The sequence below is a fragment of the Osmia lignaria genome, chromosome 5 (genome assembly GCF_051020975.1).
Source record: "Osmia lignaria lignaria isolate PbOS001 chromosome 5, iyOsmLign1, whole genome shotgun sequence".
Taxonomy (NCBI): Eukaryota; Metazoa; Arthropoda; class Insecta; order Hymenoptera; family Megachilidae; genus Osmia; species Osmia lignaria.
In genome coordinates, this window is record NC_135036.1 from 11,993,107 (window position 1) to 12,007,563 (window position 14,457).

A 14,457-nucleotide genomic window follows, 5' to 3' on the forward strand; every position below is an offset into this window, starting at 1 on the left:
ATCATAAACGAAACGAAACGAAACGAAACGAAACGAAACGAAACGAAACGAAACGAAAAGGATAATTCCATGTTCCTTCTGTATCAAAGTTTTCAGAGATGGTTGGCATATTCGGATACTTGCTACTTCGACGTAGCATCGTGTATCGAAATACTTGCCGGTCGAAGATTGTTTCACAGTATAATTATTATTCGACGTTCTAATAACTATCCGAAACTTTGGCAAAGTTCGTAATTGTGCGGCGTCGATAGCATCCCATGCGCAGTTACTCGCTGCAAAGTATGAATATTCACTCGCATTACGTGCTTATTGCGTTTCAGGCTTTGTTGTTTCAATGTCAAACATTGTATGTATTTGCTTTAGTTCTTCTCCTTTCACCCTCCTTTGATACAAATTAATTTTGAAATTTTTATCTGCAAATATCTACGTTTAATCGTGTTCGTTTTTTAAACACGGAAGGATAGCCTTTGAGAAGCATAAAAATATGAAATTGCGATGGAATTAAAAGCAACAAGTTTCATTTCAGAAGAAAAATTAATTTTCCTCAAGTTGATGGTAAGGAGAAAATGAATTTGTTAGCTTTACGAACCACCGACTGACTGAGACTGAAACTAATTAACCAAAGGCTCCAATTTCGCGAAACGTTACGCGCTTCGCTTCTTTCTCTCGATCTAATTGTACATAAAATCTGAAAGGCAAAGGATAAAAATGAATTATCAACGGTAATTTCAATTTTTAGGCTGCATGTAATTTCTATGTAGGAGTGTCATTTCCGAATAAACTCTCAACTCACTTATTTCTCTAAATAACTACCCATCAAACACCTCTCTGTGTACCAGGAATCACACATTGGTATTAGAATTCTAACGGTCCAAACGGCGCGGCGCGCGGCGAGTCTGACAAACTTTTGCCAACTCCGAAACAATCGCCATCAAGCATTCCCTTTGAGCCACAGAGTAGACTGTGACGAATTTTCTGTCAGCATTTTGGAATCGCTCTGTGCATTTACCTTGTAACAATGTCGCAATTCTGACGCTCGATAAAGCCAACCGAGTTCCCCTAACTCTGAAACAATCTCGGAACCAAACGTAATCCTTTGAACTGTAACGCTCGTTTGCAAAAGTGTCGTATACATGCGTAGAAAAAGTTAAAAAGAGAACTGAATGAGGGATTTAGTAGGTACATACATAATTGTTTTATGTTACGTATGTATGTACAAAACTACGTAGAATAAAAGGTTGTTACGATCGAGCTCGGCAAGAATTGGCTTATTGAATCGCCAGAAATCCGAGTTCAATTAAGGACGGTACTCACACGGTGAAAAGGAGCATGGTTCCGTGACTACGGGCAAGTACATTAGTGCTTACCTAGAAAAGGACACCGATACCGTACGACAGAGAGGTACAAGATAGCGGTTAGAGGGTAGATGGGGTAACTAGATACCCTCCCCTATCGACGCGACGGGCCAACGAGGTATAGGTACACACCATATAGGTGCAACCAGAACTCCCCGTTCCAAATGCTAATAGGGTAATTAACAATCTCGGTATTAGCTGTCAAGAACGTGCACTAACAATATGTCATCGGACACCAAATTTGTGGTAAACTCCCGTTTGCTTATCTTCGCATCCCCCTTTACTATTCAATTGCCATCGCTCGATCGTATTTCGTTACCTTTATCTTGTTGCGTACACTGGAGAAACTTGAAGAAATATTTTAACTCCGTTATATAAACGTTACATTAAATTAGCTTCCCTCTTTTTGCCCCAGTTAGGTTTTGCCCTGCCAATCGTTAAATTAAGGACAGTCGATCTCGCTCCTTTCCAGATAAAAATTAATTACGTCGCTCGACTGGTGCAAATATACTTACATATACGTATGTACCTAGGTACATAGCTTCTTACGGAATCGCTGTTTGTCTCAGGCACTCGATCTTTTCAATTATCTTACTGCTTTTCACCAGAGCATCTGTTAGATTTCCACGCAAACCCTGAAACCAGGTAATTAATTACGAGCCTTTCGTCCGTTCGTTCGTTCGTTCGTTCGTTCGTTCGCTGGTTGGAAAATATTTGGCGAATCGGTCCTGTTTGTTTCATCAAATAAAACAGGAAGCAAATCGGATAGCAGAATCGTGAAAATACATACATATGTATACATATATGTATGGGAAGAAGAAAAAAAAGAAAAGAAACACGGAAGTTTTTCTTTCTTTTTTCTTTGGTTCCCATTTGCTTAATGAAATTTCGTTTGTCGAATGTATGTCGTCAGACGAACAACAACAGACGATGACGATGACGATGACGTTTCTCATTTTATCGCAGATTCAACGGAAAAATAACAAGTTATTTCAAGGAGATGGCTAGAGAAAGCAGCAAATGTGTTATCTAAAGTTTGTACGTTGAAAGCCTGTAATGATTTGACGGGAAGTCGGTGCAGCTTGGAGAACGAACCTCTCAGTCGACGAGCGATTCAATTTGGAAAAAAGTTAAAGCTGCTTCGGAAAATTGCGTCCCAGCTCGAGTTTTTCCACGCTGACGGCATTGTTTGGAGTCGATATTTCTTCCCGTTTAATTTTTCCACCGACAAGCGTGCATTTTACTCGAGAAATGTGTCGATGAACCCCTGCTCGCTGAAATTAGAGCCAGCTTCCGCTGGAGAGCGCGGAAATCGAAGAGGAAAATTTCCGATCGTGAAAAATGTCGCGTTTAAAAATGGGCATTTACTGTTTTCGATCAATTCACTGGAATTGGAAGGAAAGTTACGATTAGAAATTTCTTTTCTACCGAGCGGATCACTAGTAGATGTTCAAAGTGAAATAACCCTTGGATAAAGATAGAAAAATAGGATGAAAGAGAAGAATCGTTTAATTCCAGTCCAACTCAAAGTTTATCCGGCTCACAATTAAGTGCAGTACCGTTGCAAATAAACAGCTCCTCCAACAACTCGAAGATCCTTCCTACCACCCTTCGTTCAAACCACTCTCCAATTCGTCGACTTTTCTTCATTCTTCGTTTCCTCTCGATTTTCTCTTCTATTTTCACAGCGTTTAACGTAACAATGTTAATCGGACAGAGCGAGGAAATCCTTTCTAAAGAAAGCAGAACAGCTAGTCGCGAATTGGCAAGCCTCGTATTGCAAGAATCAGTTTATCGCGACGATTACCATGGCAATCGTTTACCAAGCATGGAACGAAGGCTGCTTTTTTTTTTTTTGGAATTTCTGTTTTTTCTTCAACGAGCAGACACAAAAGTGTATCTACGAGATATGTATGTATTATTAGTAATATCATTGAGCAAATAGAGCGGTCAAGAAGCACTGGAAGAGTAGAAAGCAGCGCGAAAATATAAGCAGTAGAGTGAATAGCCTGGGTACACAAGAAGATAGACAGGGGGCTGAAGAGGTGGTAGTGGTGGAGGGATGGTGGGCTGGCGGGCTGGCAGATGGTTAAGGGGCTGCTTGTAACTGGAGCTTCTACAGAGGATGGTTACCGGCTGCGTATAAACTTGGTATAACAGGCTCGAGTTCGCCTCGTGCAGTAAGTTTCGTTGGATGAAAATGAGAATAGCTTGCGCTGCCGTCTCGTTTCTTATTCATATTCGCGTAAAGGGGGCTTCATTTCGGTCCCGGTTGCCGTTCTTATTGCCCGTTAGAGCTACCTCGTCTCTATATTTCGGTCCGTAATACCTGTGTCATTATTTCGGCGTCGCTTCGTGTCGTTTAAACCAACAACAACTGTCTCGTCCGTCTGTCGAGTGACGTTCCGCTCTGCTCCGCTTTGCTTCGCGCGGATTCGCCCGTTCCATTTTTTACATTTCTCAGATTTCGTCAGCTTCATCACTCGTTCCGTGAATCTCTCGTTCTTGGTTAATGAGATGTGCAATTTATCCTGATCACCTTTTTGAAAATTATTCAAGGTGTTTTACGGTTATAGGTACAACTAAAATCATTTCTCTCATAGAATACATAGTACACTACTTACTGTATTTCCAAGTTCCGCCACACGTTGCTTTCTCCTTTTTCAACAACTCGAAACGCCATTTTCCGGCCGCTTTGTAAACCTAGTCGGTTTTCATTGTTACGCAGATCCCCAGGCCGCCTTTGTAACCCCCGGGAAATTATGAGCAAAGTCTGGCTGGACTTTTTGGTTACAATAAGCATTCATCGGGACAATGCGCGTAACCGTGTGCACGTTTCACGTTAAACCGAGTCTTGCTGCGTTTGCTTTGAGGGTGAGGCGCGGAGCGGCGCGGAGCGGCGCGGGGCGGCGCCGCGGTTTAATTAGTAAGTGCGAGCGGAAGTGTCGCAAAAGGTGGGCGCGATTTCTCAACTGGGTCACCGTACGAGCTTTTATTTTTTCTTTACCCTCGACTTCTTCCTCTGAAAGAATACACTGTTTTGATATTTCTGATCTTTGCGTTTCTGATATTTCGTTAATAATTCCAATTTATCACTTTAGTACTAGTGAACAATTTTCCGCGATGATTTTCACGAGGGAAAGAAAGAAAATATGTGTAACGGGGAGTGGCAATTTACGAGGGCCATCGAGCTCTACAACCGATGAAAATGTAATTCCACGGAGGTAGGAAGAAATTATACTCTCATACGTGTTCTTCTTTCCGAATGGGGCAATATCATCCTGGTCGAAACGAATTGCGGCGAGCCGTTATCTGGCACGAGCATTGGCCCGTATTAATTTTGACTCGCGTATCGCATTTTTCAACAGAGAATGCTATGTTCCGACTAAAGCTCGCCACCCTTGGAATTTATGGGCGCCGAAGAGATTATTGAGCTGCCGCGCCGGAAGAAGAAACGTTCAAGGGAAAAGAAAATCTACCGAGAAACGGGACTTGTATCTCTATCGACACCTTTCAAGGATTTTTGTGACCCGTGAAATCCGAGGAAACATCTTGTGCATATTTACGATATTCCTCCTTGCCTCGATATTCTCTTACTTTCTGTCTTGAAATTGTATACCTACTTGAGTTGTTGTTAATTCATCAATTGTTCATGAATATAATGTAGCTAATAATATTACCTATAGGTTTCTTTCCCTTTGGATGGTAAAAAACTTTCCTTAGTAAAGGTCAATGTCCTGTGTCCTGATAGAAGGTAATTTTCAAGAATCAATCTGCAAATAAAAGTCCTTTGATCACCGCGTCGGATTAGCAGCGGCGAAAGTTGCTCTTTATTATCGACGTCGACGTCGACGTCGACGTCGGCGTTCGGCTTCTATCGTGTAAGCGTGTTTCGAAGGATGCTTTAATCTACCCCGATTAACCGTAGTTGCTTCGGCAGGCCGCGTTTAAACTTTAAACAAACTTCCGGTAAAGCGGGTGCAACTGCCTGTTAATGGAGCCCCTTTCGAGATCACTACTTTCCGAACTTTGCATCCTTCGTTCGTTCTTCGTTTGCCACCAGCCAAAACCCGCGTTTCAAACTTCAACCCTCACCCCGTTCATAATTCATGCGTCCCTGACGCTTACGAACCACGAACCACGAACCGCTAACAGTTCCCCTCCGCGTGTTAATTGCTAATCTTTAGCCAACGGTGTTGGCTCGAGTTTCAAGTGAAATACTTTCGATTAATTGAAAACTTGTTCGGAAAATGCAGATCGCGTTTGCTTTTTGATAGATTCCACTTGGTCATTTGCATAATCAATTTCTTGCTTTACAAGCAACTCCAAATCGTGGGAAACTTTTTTAGAAATCTTGTAGATTTCGATGAAGAATTTTCTTTCTGGAAAAATTTTAGCCTACAATTTACCTAATTTAAATTTTTCGTATTTCGTATTTCGTATTTCGTATTTCGTATTTCGTATTTCGTATTTCGTATTTAGTACTGTAGTAGGTACGTGTACACGTGGAAATATCGTGGAAAATAGGGGCTGGAAGCTTATCTTATTCGCTGTCCTTGCTTTTACGATCCTCCTTATTGGATATGGAGGTACCGAATCCCATACACATATTGTTGTACGATACTGCGGGAGAAGCAACAACCCTTAGGATTTCTTTAAACAGCAACCGCAACATTGCGCTTGTAACATTGATCTCGTATCTGTTCTTACATCGTTTCCATCGCTTGGATTTTATATTAAATAACGTGTTACAAAGAGACACCACGACGCGACGCGACGAACCAGTTTTGATCGCAATGATCGTAATGATCGTGTGCGGTGTCACGGAGCAACGATTTGGGCAGGCGTTTCCTTCTTGCAAGCTCAGCATTGCTACGGGATCAGAAATCAATGGCATTTCAGGTTGCTTCTTTTTTTTACATTTATGAAACTCGGTCACGCGGAACGGTCATCTTTATTCCACCGAGTCAGCTTTATTTTTCAACAGGCTTGTTTCACTACCTCGCTCACGAAAAATGGTAAACCCTTCTTCGTTCTCACACATAACTCACACGATTTCCCCTCGTAGGGTCTCTGTCGCATAATATTGTACGTCGCGTGGCAATAAGATCCCTGGCTCTCGGTCAGCTGAAATGAAATTTCATTCGTGTCCCACACGACAAAGGGACTAAACATCCCTTGATGATAACGGTCCACAGGACCGCGCATAGGTAGCATTCCACGTCGCGTCGTTCATCTTTTTTGCTTTGCCTAGATCTACGTATTTTAAACTTATCGTTAGTTTCAATATTGACCGACCGGTCAATTGATTAAACCGATATCATATTAAACCAAGTTCCAATTTACTCAGCTAGCAGCAAGGTTGGAATTGGACACACGATATCACGAGAAAATAGTTCAACACCGTCTGATTAGTTTGAAAGTGCGGTTTTAATGTTTGTCCCGCCGCGCCGCGCCGCGCCGCGCCGCGCGACGACGACGATGCCCAGACCGACCCCATCCGTTTCCTTTCCTGGCCAATTTACGAGGAAACAAATTGTTCCGATCGAATCCATTCATGTTTCATGAAAATTCTTGCTTCGTTCCTGCGCCTCTATTTCTCTCTTTCCGGGTTCGTTTCGCGTTTCACGTTTCACGCACCGTATGGAATTTCCATGTTGGAGAAGGGGTGAAATGCCGATGCAACGTTCCAGACGGGTTGAAAGTACCGCGACACAGGAAATTTCTCTTCTCTCGCTCGAAGGGTGATTTCCCATCCTGAAAATCTCGTCGCTCACACGATAAGACAATGTGATTTTACCCCCGAAGATCAAGCTTTTACGAAAACGATTTCAATGTTTTACTAATTCATGCAGAACCGATTATGATGCGTTCCAGAAATTTGTTTTTCAAAGTTGTTTTTCACAATTGAAAACCTGGCTGGATCAAGTAGATATGCTGAATCGGTGAGAGGTAAGAAAAGGAAGGGGGCCGGTTGAAAGGGCCAGAAGGAAAGCAGAATTGCGGGCACGCCGCGCCGCGCCGCGCCGCGCCGTTCACAGCCATCGACGTTCACGGGGATGTCTGTCGACAGTGGCTTTTGTACGTGCGATGACTTCGATGCGAATACCTGAACGAAGAGTAGAGAAACGCGGAGATGGGATAAGAGGAACGAGATCAAAAGGTAGGCGTATGTAATGCAGAAGTAATAGGGTGGGAGGTTGGCAGTGGAAAGCAAACGCAATCGTGTCAGAGTGGATGGAATTCGCGCTGCTTTTCATATTTTCTGCGGCTAGAAATGGAATTTCGCGATGGAAAATTGATGTAATGTGTTCGCGTCCGTCATCCTTTATAAGGTTCAACTTGTTAGATCACGCTAGTACAAGTTGATTAATTAGGAATTGCTTTTTTACCTACTCTGTTTAAGGGGAGCACAAGTCAGGTATATTTATCCCCTGTTTATTTGCTGCCAAGAATATTTATCGAATGATATATAGCGATACAGAGCAGTTGGCGAATATCGTCGACCATTTCTCTCCTTATGACGAGTATTTTCTTCTCTTTGTCACCAGAGCGAAATAAAATGAAAACAGAAGAATGCAGTTCTTCTCTGGAGACGTTTCATTCGCTTAAATGTAAATTTCATACGAAATTGCAGGCTGATGTTCTCGCGACATTCCGTACTTTCAAACGTGTCATTCTCACGAAGCAAAATAAAGTAGCAAGAGATATACAATTTACGGGCCACTCGGATAACTGAGAACTCGCACGTTTGTAATATCGAGCCAGCTGCGAGAAGGGTGACGACGAAATGGAGCATCCAGGCTTTCCTGGATCCTGAAGGGTGCTTTCTAAATTACATACGGACGAACGGAGTCAGTGCTTTGCTTCGCCTCGTCTCGCCGCTTCTCTTCACAGTGCTCGTACCTTCTTATTTCCCGTCCGACGAACGATTCTCAGGGTGTATTACAAAGAGAAAGACGCGAGACGGGTGGCAACTAGGGAAATGGAAAGGCAGAGGAGATAGAGAAGATAGATAAGGGAAGAAATTAAGAAGAAGAAGGTCAAGTTGAAATTTTAAACAACGGGAAAAATTTTCTATCCAGGAACTTGTTCTAATTTCTTTTTATTATTATTAATCTTCTCTGCACATTTACACGATCCCAAGAATATAACCTTGATAATCCTTGAGACTTGAGATGAACACATCTCCCGTTTGTTTTCAATACAAGATATATTGAAAATAGCAGGAGAGGGACGGCCACTTTCCTTCAGAGATGACATTTCCTTCAGGAAGACAAAGTGGACCATGGACACGTCCATCGTCGTCGGACCTTGCAAATATTTTTCGTTATCCTTTCGATAAGTCCTCTTTGGATACGATCTCGTTGAAAGCCTTTATCCTGATCCCTTTTCAAACAATTCACCGAGCTCCAGCTTCGGCTTCAGCTTCGGCTCCGGCGTATCATCGGATTCCAAGAGTGTCTGGGTCGCGTAATATATCCGTACTATGGTTGCACGATGTTCCGGATGGAAATTCAGGAAAACGTCTTTCAGCCAACTTTCGTATACGAAGGTGAGCCACTTTCGGAGTAATAAACCTCAGTCGGTGAGATCCTGTCGTTGTTTCATCGCTCCGAAGATCCTCTCGTAGCCTTGAACGGAATTTTTACTATCGTCTCGTCTCCTTCGCTCGCTTTGCCAATCTTTGAATGAAACTTTTGCAGTGACTCGTTGAAATTGCTGTAGGAAATTCCGTGGAGTCGAGAGGTCTCTCGAAACTCTCTCGCTGGTTCCCGGATTTTCGGCGTTGTTCGCGGCAGTAAACTAGATACCATGGTGCTTACATGGTGCTTACATGGTGTAGAAAAAAGAAAGAAGAGTCGACGATTTCCAGAAGATTGCTTCATCAAATTTATCAGAAATCACAACGCATCGTTTTCCGGCAGACAATGTTTAACGAGCTCGTTAATTTCTCGCCACGCGACAAATGCTGCCGGGCAGTTAAAATTTGAACGAATACCTCGAGCAGAATTCGAGCGCAACAATGCACCTCTGGGATATAATTGTTTTCCACAAAACCAACGTTTGCCCGTTGTTGCGGCGCGGCGGCGCGGCACCGCGACGGCGACACACATACCTTCTCTGCTCGATCGGATAACCAACCGGATAAAGACAGGCTTCGTAGCGTGGCGTGGCATGGCGTGGCAACGCGTTTCCCGGACAGTTAATTAAATTTTCTGACACGCCTCCGCACCTTTGACCGGTCGCAATTAAAACTTATAGCTCGCGTTCGGAAAGTTTTCGCACCGGATCCAACCGCGTGCTCTCCGCCACCGGGGAAATTAATTGGTTCCATCGTTGTGGTACCAACTCGACCACGGATATCCGTAATAGCTTCTAAGGATGTTTTTCTTCGTGATCGAGTGCACGGACTGACAAACTGACAGAATCATGAAAAGTATGCCCTTCGTATATTAGAATGAGATTAAGATCGTTCTATGGAATTCTCTGAGTTAATTTTACAAGAGAAGAGAACAAGGAATTCCTGTAATTCCTCTTTCCTTGCAGCGCAACGGGAAGATAAAGGGAAAAACATTGGTCGTAGATTTTCAAGAGAAGAGCACGACTCGTCTCCTCGAAGGAGAGTAGAGGAGATTGAAGCAACGGATAGCAAAGACAGCGGTACAACACTTTCGTCCGCCGCGCCGCCTATTAATTATTAAAACAGGCTATAAAATTATTTGATACGAGCGTGGCTCGGCAGAAGTGCGCGGTCCCAGCACGTATGAATTTCGCACGCTGCATTATTCAACGGGCAGTTTGCATAACAATTATGGCGGAGATTTTAGCATAGTGAGCAGAGAAAGAGAGGATGATGGCCGCGGTCGCAGAACAGCTACACGAACAAAAGTACACTTGGCTGCTGATACAGCCGGAAGGACGGAACTTTGTTCCGTCTTCTTCGTTTGCAATTCCATTTTTCATTCGACCTGCCTATCCCTACCCTTCCCAGCCACCCTCACCTTTGGGAGATGTTGGTGGTTATGGCTGGTGAAACTTAAAACTCCTCGTCGCGACATCGTTTCAGCCAACTACTGTATATGTATGTATACGCTCAAGGCTGTCCATGCAAATCAGAGTGAATCGCAGCAATCGGTGAAACGAAGAACGCGTAGCGTACCTATCTTTTCACAAATTTGCAAATTTCGTTCAACCTTCTCTAACTGAATTTACACGGTAAAATGGAATTGAAGTTTACGAGCTTCTACTCGTTTCGCTAATGCATCGCCAATGGAAGTCCGCGCGCTAAAACGTCGCGTTTATTCCGTCGCCAGTGTCCTCTTTTGTTAAATCGTTTCTACTACAGGAACAATAATTGCTTCTCCTCTTTCTTCTCAATCACTCGAAAAGGATATAATTTAGTTTCTTAGAGTTACGAGTTGAGTAGAACAATTCTCTTCTCTTAAAGACGACTCCTTCTCGCAGAGATAACGTTCTTCGACTTATTCAATCGGTTATGTATCGTCCGGGATGATGATGATGATGATAATAATAATAGTATCTAAATAAAATAGACTGGTCGCGTAAAAATTCGCGGAGCAGAATCAATTTCGATAACGTAAAAGTAGGCGATACCGTGGTCGCCATCGGGGTAAAGAAGTAAACGCGGGGGTGTCGTGATTTATTTGTTCGTTTTGCTACCAGAGTGAAATGCGACGTACGCCCGCGGTCGCTGTACATCGAGTATTTATAAAATTTACGGTACAAAAAGCAAAACGAAAAAAACAGAAAAAAAAAAACAGAAAAAACAAACAAAAGTGCAAAATAAACTCGTTGAGGTGTAGCGATCCACGGCTTTGTTTGTCCACAAATAAAAGCGCTCGGTCGCGTGCAGGCCATTTTGAAATACGTAGGGCATAATACGGACACAGCCATTCCACGTCGCGTCGCGCGAACACGTGAAATGACATCAAGATTAATCGCACGGTTCACCGATTTCACACTGGAGATGAATAACAATGCCATTGAAACCGAATAAGTCTTGCGTCGAGCGTAACGGAACACGATTAAATCTCGATTTCACCACGATACGATACAGTATTGTTGTCCATCTTCGACGATGGACACCACGAATACAGAGTAAATAAACTTTTATTACGAGCTGAAGATTTTTCTCTATATTTCAATATCGTTGCACGATAAGTGCAACCTACATATTTAAATGAAGAACGGAAACTGATCGTGATCTTTCAGGGTCTAAGTCGATCAGTTTGAGAAGAATCATCAGCGTCAGCATCAGCGTTAACGTCAGCAAGCTGATGATATTATGCTCGATTAATTACCCGTGAAAATCCGACCACGACTCGCGGTGTCCGACCACGAGCGACGTCATTTCGCGCGAGTTTAATTAGGAAGCTCACCTCTTTTTTCCATCTCCCAACTCCTTCTTCAGTTTCGTGCTGATTAATTGTCAATGGGCTAACGTCTCTCGTTATTGTCGGCCATCGCGAATGCGGCCACTCGGACGATAAGCACGTATACAATGTACCTACATATTATGTAGACTTTGTCGAAATACAAATAATATTAATTATATTTTCCAATCGAAATTGAAGAAAAGACAAAGTTCACTTTATACCGTTCTACATGATAGAAGGAAATTTGAAACGATTCGCAGAACCGAACCGTTGCGTTGTATGCAACTGGATAGCCATCAATTTTCTCCATCAACGTCTGCAACGGAAGCTTCTCAATTACTTTGAACGTACTACACTCTGCTTACATTCAGGATGACTTTGAGCTTTGAAGATGGTCACGTATCAATTTCTTCGATCGATGGAAACTAACTTGGAAACTTCTCTCTGGTGATCAATTAACATAGCAGGTAGCAATCAACATTGTGTGCACAGAGCAACTAGTTTGAAACTGCTATTGCTATTGGATAGGATTTAAGATCAATAACGAACGAGGCGAACGTGTTATTTCCTTCTACGGAACACAATGTTCAATCTATGATTTCTTCTTTCGTTGAAATTTCAAATTTTCAACAAAATTTCTTTTTACGTAAAACGAAAAAGGAAGAAAAGAATTTTTAATAAAAACACCTTGTTCAAGATTTATCTTACCAACGATAGGGTTAAAGATAATTGTCGGACGATCCTGTACGCGATAACGAGGGAGCATATTTCTATGATAGCATTTCGATAATAGTCACGAACAGTTACCTTTATTGCCGCCGCCACGCCGATGCCAGGCTACGATTATTACCGCGACTCTGTTCCATGCAATCCTTGTCCAATTTTCGATTACTTTTATCTTCCTACCTGCTACTTTATAATCTGGAAATTCTGTTCACAATGTTGCAAGATAAGGATTCCTTTTACAACATACTTGCCTACTTTATACGAGTATGTATATGTACCTACATATTTATTATTTCAATTTCTTTCGATAGCTACATAGCATACATACCGTATGTATAATTTCGAATTGGTGGAAAATTTTCAAGAGTATAATATAGAACGAGCATTGTTTTAATGGTTCGATAGACGTAGAAAAACAAGATACGCAGATTCACAGACGGAAAGGTTGGTTGGACATACGGAAATATACCGATTATTCGATTAAATATCGTCGATGATCATTGGACCAAAAATTTACTGGCGATGCAATGACATTGCCGTTATTGCGCCTCCTGTGCGTTTCGTGTATCCGGCCGCGTAAACCCTCGACGATTTATTTTCCATTTTTGCAAATCGGTCGGGCTCATTGTTGCGTAACTTATACACTTGTCGTTCGATTGTCCATTAAGCCGTACACAGGTTTAACGGTGGATCGTAAAAATTCATTCAGACTTGGTAGCCATTTAGCAGCAGCAGCTTGTAACGAACGAGCCCGACGCTTTTCATTTCGTTCGTGCAAGAAAATTAAGCTTTGAATTCGAATGAAATATTTAACGCGAACAGTTTCATTTTTTTTTTTTCTTTTTCAAATTTATTTCACTCGCATTCTTTGGATCGAGGTTGGAACTGGGTTCGTTGAAAAGTTTCCAAGATCTGTCTTCGCTGGTTTTGATCTTCAGCTAGAGAAGAAAGCTTTGTGAAGGGGTATAAAAGGATCGTTGTAGGGCTTCGAATATTGACTGACATCCTTTCGTAATATCCTGGCGCATTGTTCCTCTGGTAATCATTGAAAAGGCACGAATTTTGTCGGGGCGCGCGCAACATTTCCGAGGCGCTTTTGTAGATGAACGAAAGAGGAAATTAAAGTCACAGTCAGAGTGTCTGTTCTAATCTTAAATTAGATTTATCGTTTGATATTTTACGCTTGATTCTTGCTAGTTCGCTATTGTTATCGCTGTTTGCCTTTCCACTATCCGCTATGCGATTCTGTATCAAAGTTTTCTTCCATACGATTCGAAATCGGTGAATGCCGCCTCCGGATAATTCTCTGCCAACTTCCCCGGACTTTGGTGTGTCAATGGTGAATGCATTGTACGGGCCAGGATACGTCCATAGCAAAGTCGGTTTCGTACCGCAGACCAATACAGGCTTCCCTGGCCGGTCGGGGATTTCAAAGGACCAGAAATTCTCCGCGTGAGTTGAATAGTTGCTGTTACTGTTGTTGTAACAGGAACGAGAAAGTCGGATGTACCTTTTGTTGTCTACCAGCGACGTCAGCATTATCATACGACGCGTTATCATTCTAAGCTGTTTCTACCGTGACACGCACCCCTTGTATCAACTTGATCCCCTTAGCAATTATATCATACACCTACAATATCTACCCTTTAACTCGATTCATTGTCTGAAGCTTTTAATTAAATTTCACGATACCTGTCGAATATAGGTACTTCCTGTAACATTCATTAAACGTTAAAAATTGAAATCGTTAATAATATAATAACTTTCTCTGTAAGTTAAACACTGTACCAGGGAAAACGGATCCCGATGAATTTATTATGAATTCGATCATGTTGGTCTATGGTTGACCGAACCCTAATCTCGGTGATCACGGGTCCAGCTTTTTACAGCGAATAGACTATACAAGTCAGAAAGGAATCGGTTTCCCTTGAATTCACTCCACCAAAATGGTCGAATACTCTGTTTCGAATATTTGT

General features: G+C 42.4%; 1 protein-coding gene across 7 annotated transcripts in view; it reads left to right on the forward strand.

The window, feature by feature from the left end:
• Positions 1 to 14,457, forward strand: part of LOC117605030 (disintegrin and metalloproteinase domain-containing protein 10) — a 142,904-nt gene that overhangs the window by 25,726 nt on the left and 102,721 nt on the right. The window contains exon 1 of one of the 7 annotated variants that reach the window (XM_034325805.2): positions 7,407 to 7,518. The exons of the other annotated variants lie outside the window; for them this stretch is intronic. The gene's annotated coding sequence lies outside the window, so the exon portion shown is untranslated. Of the gene's footprint in view, positions 1 to 7,406; positions 7,519 to 14,457 lie in introns of those variants that run through there. 7 annotated transcript variants of the gene reach the window in all.